This window comes from Drosophila tropicalis, unplaced genomic scaffold (genome assembly GCF_018151085.1).
Source record: "Drosophila tropicalis isolate 14030-0801.00 unplaced genomic scaffold, ASM1815108v1 contig_748, whole genome shotgun sequence".
In the NCBI taxonomy this organism is placed as follows: Eukaryota; Metazoa; Arthropoda; class Insecta; order Diptera; family Drosophilidae; genus Drosophila; species Drosophila tropicalis.
In genome coordinates this window covers 372,997-382,201 of record NW_027173234.1, presented here as the reverse complement: position 1 = coordinate 382,201, position 9,205 = coordinate 372,997, and positions in this window count along the sequence as shown.

The following is a 9,205-nucleotide window of genomic DNA, read 5'->3' as shown; positions in this document are numbered from 1 at the left end:
ACAGCTAGCGACGACGCAAGGATGCAAAGCTTAGCCATCTGGCAAGAGCGGTGGGATTCATCTAGCAAGGGTAGGTGGACCCACATGAAGATGAAATCCATTCACCTACAGGTAATGGAGCAGATGCAGGAATATCCGGTGAAGGCTGGACCATGCCTTGCATGCGCAACGCGCAATTCTGCCGCCAAAACCAAAAAAGAGGTTACGAAAAGGTTACGAAAAGATACCAGGACGGAAGACCCACCGACAGCCAATAAGAATGACAGGAGGAGGAAAAAGAAGTCGCCAATCCAGGAGCGGACTCCAAGGACCCGAAGCCCCGCAGCAACAGCAGTAATTATCAGGACCAGTAGTAGCTGAAACAACTCACGCAACGAACATCGTTGGAGGGAAATGGCACAAGGTGAAAAGCAAGCCGAGACCCATCAAAAGAAGAGGCCAGACGTCATCATGGTGAAGTGTAAAGACTACTCCTGATGAGTGTGCTGAAATCGGTCATTTTGTATGCGGCACAAATCTGGGCCAACGCCATACACACTACGGCGTACAGTAGGGGCATTACCGCTACCTACCGTCTCTGCGCTCTAAGGGTCTGCAGCGGTTTTAGGACGGTCTCTGAGGATGCTGCGCTGGTGGTTGCAGGCATGATTCCCATCAACTTACTTGCGGACGAGGCCAGGAACATCACGGACGCAAAAAGGAACGGTACACCAAAGCGGACAGCTAGCGACGACGCAAGGATGCAAAGCTTAGCCATCTGGCAAGAGCGGTGGGATTCATCTAGCAAGGGTAAGTGGACCCACACCCTTATCCCCACGATCAGGCCATGGATTGAACGGAAGCATGGTCAGGCGACTTTCCATCTGACACAGTTCATCACAGGACATGGCTGTTTCAGATCCTATCTCCACAGATTCGGACACGAGGCTGAGCCATACTGCCTGACATGTGGTGAAGGAATGGTAGAGGACGCGGAACACGCCCTCTTTGCATGCAGGCGATTCACTAGTCAACGGCGGCTCCTGGAGGAAACGGTCGGCACTGTGCTGACTACCGAGAACCTGGTGCCCATAATGCTGGCAGACGCGGCGGCGTGGGAAGCAGTGAGCAGCTTTACAGGCTTCGTGGGAATCAGCCTAAGAAAGGCAGAGCGTGAAAGGAATGGCCATACGTAAAGGGGTTTAGGTTTTTGCGAAGCAATTCCCCATTGGACGTCCCGCAGAAACCCCCTAATACGTATTTGTAGCTTTAAATTTGTAATATATATATATATGTTGTTGTTAATTATGTAATAAATGAATTAAAAAAAAAAAAAAAAAAAAAAACACATACACATACACGACGCGCAACACAACCCAATGGATGAAGGAGGCACATCTTAAGATGAAATCCATTCACCTACAGGTAATGGAGCAGATGTAGGAATATCCGGTGAAGGCTGGACCATGCCTTGCATGCGCAACGCGCAATTCTGCCGCCAAAACCAAAAAAGAGGTTACGAAAAGGAAGGATACCAGGACGGAAGACCCACCGACAGCCAATAAGAATGACAGGAGGAGGAAAAAGAAGTCGCCAATCCAGGAGCGGACTCCAAGGACCCGAAGCCCCGCAGCAACAGCAGTATTATCAGGACCAGTAGTAGCTGAAACAACTCACGCAACGAACATCGTTGGAGGGAAATGGCACAAGGTGAAAAGCAAGCCGAGACCCATCAAAAGAAGAGGCCAGACGTCATCATGGTGAAGTGTAAAGACTACTCCTGATGAGTGTGCTGAAATCGGTCATTTTGTATGCGGCACAAATCTGGGCCAACGCCATACACACTACGGCGTACAGTAGGGGCATTACCGCTACCTACCGTCTCTGCGCTCTAAGGGTCTGCAGCGGTTTTAGGACGGTCTCTGAGGATGCTGCGCTGGTGGTTGCAGGCATGATTCCCATCAACTTACTTGCGGACGAGGCCAGGAACATCGCGGACGCAAAAAGGAACGGTACACCAAAGCGGACAGCTAGCGACGACGCAAGGATGCAAAGCTTAGCCATCTGGCAAGAGCGGTGGGATTCATCTAGCAAGGGTAGGTGGACCCACACCCTTATCCCCACGATCAGGCCATGGATTGAACGGAAGCATGGTCAGGCGACTTTCCATCTGACACAGTTCATCACAGGACATGGCTGTTTCAGATCCTATCTCCACAGATTCGGATACGAGGCTGAGCCGTACTGCCTGACATGTGGTGAAGGAATGGTAGAGGACGCGGAACACGCCCTCTTCGCATGCAGGCGATTCACTAGTCAACGGCGGCTCCTGGAGGAAACGGTCGGCACTGTGCTGACTACCGAGAACCTGGTGCCCATAATGCTGGCAGACGCGGCGGCGTGGGAAGCAGTGAGCAGCTTTACAGGCTTCGTGGGAATCAGCCTAAGAAAGGCAGAGCGTGAAAGGAATGGCCATACGTAAAGGGGTATAGGTTTTTGCGAAGCAATTCCCCATGGGACGTCCCGCAGAAACCCCCTAATACGTATTTGTAGCTTTAAATTTGTAATATATATATATGTTGTTGTTAATTATGTAATAAATGAATTAAAAAAAAAAAAAAAAAAACAACATACACATACACATACACGACGCGCAACACAACCCAATGGATGAAGGAGGCACATCTTAAGATGAAATCCATTCACCTACAGGTAATGGAGCAGATGTAGGAATATCCGGTGAAGGCTGGACCATGCCTTGCATGCGCAACGCGCAATTCTGCCGCCAAAACCAAAAAAGAGGTTACGAAAAGGAAGGATACCAGGACGGAAGACCCACCGACAGCCAATAAGAATGACAGGAGGAGGAAAAAGAAGTCGCCAATCCAGGAGCGGACTCCAAGGACCCGAAGCCCCGCAGCAACAGCAGTATTATCAGGACCAGTAGTAGCTGAAACAACTCACGCAACGAACATCGTTGGAGGGAAATGGCACAAGGTGAAAAGCAAGCCGAGACCCATCAAAAAGAAGAGGCCAGACGTCATCATGGTGAAGTGTAAAGACCCAGCCAATTACGCGATGGTACTGAAGTCAGTCCACACAGACGCCGGAATCCAGCAGTTCAAGGAGAATGTATGTGCGGTTCGACGCACAGCAGCCGGGGAACTACTCCTACAATTGACCAAGCCAGCGGACGAAGCAACTGTTAAACTGCAGCAGGCAGTGAAACAGGCACTTAGAGACACCGCTGATGTCAAGGCGATCAGCGATAAGGCCATGGTTGAAATAAAGGATCTCGCAGAATTCTACACTGCAGATGATCTTCTGCTCGCCGTCCTGGAACTGATCGACGAGGATTTGCCGGCAGAATGTCACCCAAAGATGCGGAAAGCGTACAGCGGTACACAGACCGCAACAATGATGGTGAACCCGAATCTGGCGAACAAGCTGCTGCAGGCGGGCAAAATAAGAGTAGGCATGTGCATATGCCGAGTACGCCTGAAGACTGAGCCGAGACGGTGCTACAAGTGTCTGGACTTTGGGCACACAGCAGCTCGGTGCAGAAGCAAGCACGACGCATCCAAGCTATGATTCAACTGCGGTAGCAAGGATCACGCTTCAAAGCAATGTGACCAGAAGGCAGCGTGCATACTTTGCACACGACATAAGCGGAGCAATACGGCGCACAACACGCTCAGCAGAGCTTGCCCGTTGTTTGTAGAGGCTGGCAGTAACAGGAAGGATTAAGTTTCTACAGCTCAATCTAAACCACTGCAAGTCGGCACAGGACCAAGTTACGATAATATTGGGTTCTACATAACTAATTGAATTTGTTTTGAACATCTTTGTGTATTTGCATTCTGCTGGTTTTTGTGTAATAATGGATGGAGTTGCAGATATATTACTCCCCCAACACGTAGAAAATAGCCTGTGCTCAGGCGGGAAATACAGGGTATAGAGTTGGATGTGCTTTGCTGTGTTGCAAGTGAAATTTCTTGGGATGGGGACAATTCATGTATAACGGTATTGTCAAAAGCTGAGTCACTTGATTGTACAAAAGTTTCATTCTTAATTTGTGTAATAATTATTTTTTTGATATTGACTTAAATTTATAGATAAGATATAGGGTTAAACTTATTAGTGTAATTATAAATGTTGTGGTAGTCATGATATTAAATATTTTGTTATACGCAGTTTTTTCGGAAATGATTTGATTAGCTTGGATATAAGAGATTGGTTCTAGTTTTGTTACATTGTTGGTTACATAAATATTTTGGGTATAATCTTGTAATGTATTTACTATTTGTTCACGCCACCGGGTGAACAGCAGTGAGCGGCGAAGTGCAGTGAGCGGTGAGGGAGTGAGGGAGGGTTTTTTGATCCTCGGCATCTACGGTCACACCAGGAGGAGTGACTTGGTTTTTCCCAATGGGAATCGCCATATTCAATCTAATCCGAGTTTATCACCCGAACACCCGTTCCTTCTCTTCAGAATTTTCTATCTCGAAATTTGTATACTTTTAACCCGAAACATTTCGTGTGTGTCGGCCACCTGTGCATTTAATAAAGCATAAGTTTTTTTAACCGAAGTTATCGCGCGTTATTAATTCATCCCTCGCTCACCCAGAAGAAATTGGCACCAGCCAACCACTTGTAATTTATTTGGATCCTTCCGCCCCTCCACGAGCATTGGTCCTTCGAGCCGGATATCCTTCCGCTCCTCCAGCTTGCATCGGCGGAATTCCTGATAACTACAAAATTTCATTATTCATTTCATTTACATACTACTAAAAGTGTGAGGTTTTCCCGCTTCTCCATAGCGACCTACACACTTTTACATATTGTATGTACATACCTGACCTGTTCCAAGGTTACATGGTAGTTCCTAATCCTTAGCGTGATTGTCCAACGTTCTCGTTTTACATTCCACGATTATCCATTTTTATTTATGTTTTTTCCTCGCACTTGTCCAAATTTACCTTTTTTTTACATATGCATTCACATGTACATGTAATTTCCACAGCTGTTTGCCAAATCCGCGTAAAAGTTTAAAAAACAAAAAAAATATTAAAGTGTTATAAAAAATAGGGAAAAATAATAATCAAAGTGTTCACCGCGTTTTCTTATGTGTTGGAATAATTATTTTTAATGCCAAACTTATTTCCGCACGCGCGTATCTACGTACATACATACATCGTCACCTGTTGATGTACGCGCATATGTACATATCCATATACATATAATCCCTACGCACATTTACCACGACACAAAAGGCAAAAAAAAATATTCTTTTTAAAATAGCACTTAACGTATGCACCGCGATTTCTTGCGCGTTCGAATTAGGTGCGAAATTAATTTCCTCACGCGCGTCTTTGGAAACCGGTGCACCTGCTTACATACGTACATACATGCTTACATAGTCATACATTGCACATACATATGTACATATCCACAACACATAATACATTTCGGTGTCGCGGTGTTGATTTAACCCCACATCCAATTAAATTACAATTACTTACGTTTTTTTGTTGTTGTGAACAACGCGTGTGCATACATATCTATATACTCAACTGTGTACTTATGCATGTACGTACATACATAGATCAAAGCATTTGTCCATATGCATTGATCGTTTGTTTTGTTTGCCTTCGCGCACAACACTCGCGGTGTGTAAAAGCGTTCTTTTGTTCTTGGTTTTTCCGCACAACCACAAAAAAATTATTAACATAATTAAAATTATTAACAAAATCAAAAAAACCAAATATATAAACAGCGGCCGACAGCTCTTCAAATCACATTATTTCCGATTCTCCTTTTTCGCCTAATTATATATCCGCCCATATTTATAAATAAATACATATAAATTTTTTCCAGCACTATCGGGCCCATATTTATATATCCGTTCATATTTAAAAATTATATATATATTTTTTCCAGCCAGCCTTTTGCGCTCATATATATATCCGCCCATATTTCTAAATAAATACATATATATATTTTTTCCAGCACTATCGGGCCCATATTTATATATCCGTCCATATTTATAAATTATATATACAATTTTTTCCGGCCATTATTTTGCGCACATATATATATCCAGATCCAGATTTATATAAAAACGTATTTTCTTTTTATCCTATACATCTTTATTTATATATTTCATCCGTGTTTTGTTTTATACGTACTCCCATCGTTACTCACGAATCCATATAAACTTGTTTTGTAATCATTTCGCTTCGTCTACGTGTAATTTTCAATCCGCATTCGTGCGTTCGTATATTATTCCGCATCTATCCCCATTAAAGGGGCTTCGTTTCCGAGCCACACGCGAGAAAATTCTCCCGCAATCCTGCGGTGCACAGTGAGAAAGTTCTTGCGTCCCCATACAGTCCACTTCTCACTTCCAAAACAAAAAAAAAAGGGACGCGCACAAACGCGGTGTTCGTCGGTAAGGTCGTCCCCTGAGTATGTCCACGGAGCCGTCCAAGACTGCGCCGAAGTCCAACAGTCTTTCGTCTCCCTCTGCAACTCCGGAGAAGGTTCGGCCTCCGACAACTCCGGTGACCGTGAAGCGTACGGATATTTCGCGCAAGTTCTCGTCAGTTCGCAGCCGCAGCGAATCCCCAAGGTCCCGTCCGTCTTCGTCCAGCTTACCTGAGGGTCGCAGATTCTCGGTTAAAGACTCGAGTGAACACAAAGGTCGTTCCAAGCTTTCAACCCAGACCCAGATTCCGCACGTTGTTGTGACGCACTGTTTTGACGCTCCCGTCTCCCGATCCGTATCACAACAGCGTAGAGAACACTCCAGAATGTCCCTCTCCGATTTCGTTCTAGCGTGCGACGCATTGACTCTGTTTGAAGCTCGCGAGAGTGAAGTTCTAACTTCTGCCCTTGTTTTCCATTAAAATGCACTTAGAGCAGCTCAAATCCCTTTGGTCAACTGTCGAGATGGAATACTCCCGTTGTCACAAGGCCTTGACAATCCAAGCCGACGAGGAAAGCTTGGCAAACATAAGCCACATCAAGGCGAAGCACGAATCCGCTTACGCGGCGTATGTGCGATGCGGGACGTTGTTCGGAGAACGCATCGAACAGCTCTCGGCACAGATGACGACTCTTAGGCGTCAGCCAACCGCTCCGTCGGGGCCACCGGGGCCAAGTGTCCAAGCCATCCCCATTGGTCCCCGCAAATCCTCTGCAACGATGAAGGTCCAAGCGTTTCCAGCGAAAGCTCAGCTCAAACCGGCGTCTTGCAAGCTGTGCCATCGGGAGAATCACCCAATACGGCTCTGCCCTAGTTTTCTTGATATGCCTGTTCAGAGGCGGCTGGAAACCATTAGACAGCAGGGACTTTGTCTGAACTGTTTTGCCCGCGGTCATCAAGTGAACGGCTGCTCCAGTGCGCATAATTGCCATACCTGCAAGGAACGTCATCATACGCTGTTGCATCCTAGTGATGTGTCCGTGCCCTCGCCGTCCGCTGCGCAAGTCCCACCATCCAGCGCCACAGAGCGTCCGTCCACGAGCAACCAGCTCACAAATGCTCAAAGCTATTTTGCATCTACCCCAGGCAGAGGCCTTTTAGGCACTGCGATTGTCACTCTGCACCATCGCGGTGTGGATCATCATATTCGGGCGTTGATCGACTCGGGGGCCGATTCAACTTTTCTCTCCGAGCGTGTCTTCAGCATGGCCCCCCTTCTACCCAGTAGACGCCGCGGTTACTGGCATGGGCCAGAGTGAAGGAGGCTGCGCCGACAACGTGTGTCTGCTAATGCTGTCTCCCCCGTGAGACAGACTGAACAAGATTGAGGTCTCCGCCCTGGTCGTATCCAAATTGTCAGGGGCCATTCCAACAGTGCCTCGATCGCCCCCTGGCTGACCCGTACTACAACAAGCCCGCGCCTATTGACATGATTATCGGTGTAGACCTGTTTCCCCACATCCTCGGAGAACGGATAAAAAAGGATATTGGTGATTTCGTCGGGCTAGAAACCATCTTTGGATGGGTTCTGTGTGGGGCTATCACTCCTGACCCTCCGGTGTCTCGATCCGTTTTCGCGGCACAGACGCGAGTTAGTCCCGAAGCAAAACTTGATGTACTCCTCACCAAGTTTTGGGAGGTGGAAGACCTTCCCGCAAAGCCGGAAAAGGAGGATGACGCATTCTGCGAGCGGAACTTCCAGGAGACCACCCAAAGGGGAAAGGACGGCCGATATGTTGTGTCCCTACCGTTCAAAGGTCCGAATAGCGTTGACTTGGGCCACTCAAGACCGATCGCGCTGGCTCAATTCCTGCGGAATGAAGCACGCCTTCTCAAGGATACCGTCCTAAAAACGCAGTACGATGCCATTATTCAAGAGTACGAGGAATTGGGTCATATGATTCGGGTGACGCCGCCTCAAGATGGGAAAAACTTCTATCTCCCGCATCATACGGTGTTTAAGCCCGATAGCACCACCACTAAGGTACGCGTGGTATTTAACGCGTCGAGCCCCCTCCACACAAGGCGTCAGCCTCAACGATGTCTTGCACACCGGTCCCACTCTTCAGGCCGACCTCACGCTTCAGGTACTGAAATGGCGGTTCTTTCAATTCGTTTTCAACGCCGACATAACGCAGATGTATCGACAAATACGAGTCGACCCCAGGCATACCCCCTTTCAGCGGATCCTCTACCGAGACCGCTGCGGCAATATTCAGGATTACGAGTTACAAACTGTCACGTTTGGGGTTAACTGCGCGCCATTCTTGGCGATCCGAGTCCTTTTTACAACTGGCACAAGACGTGCAAGCGATGTATCCTCAGGCGAGCGAAATCCTTCGGAACTACATGTATGTTGATGATGTCCTTGCCGGCGCTCACACTGAAGCCGACGCCCGTCTCGCCATACGAGAGCTTCAAGCGGCCTTCCAATCTGCGGGCTTCCCGCTTCGGAAGTGGACTTCCAATAAGAAGGAAGTACTTCAAGCCATTCCGAGAGAGCACCTGCTGCGAGAGGACTTTCTCGAGCTGGAAGACGCGAGCACTGCAAAAACCTTGGGCATTCGCTGGCAAGCTGCTGAGGACGTCTTCTTCTTCACCGTAGCGGACCGCCCCTTGAAGGAGTCGATCTCCAAGAGGCAGGTTCTGTCCCATATCACTAAACTCTTTGACCCCGCTGGTTGGCTAGCCCCATTTGTCATCCGAGCGAAGATATTCATGCAGCAAATCTGGCTTACC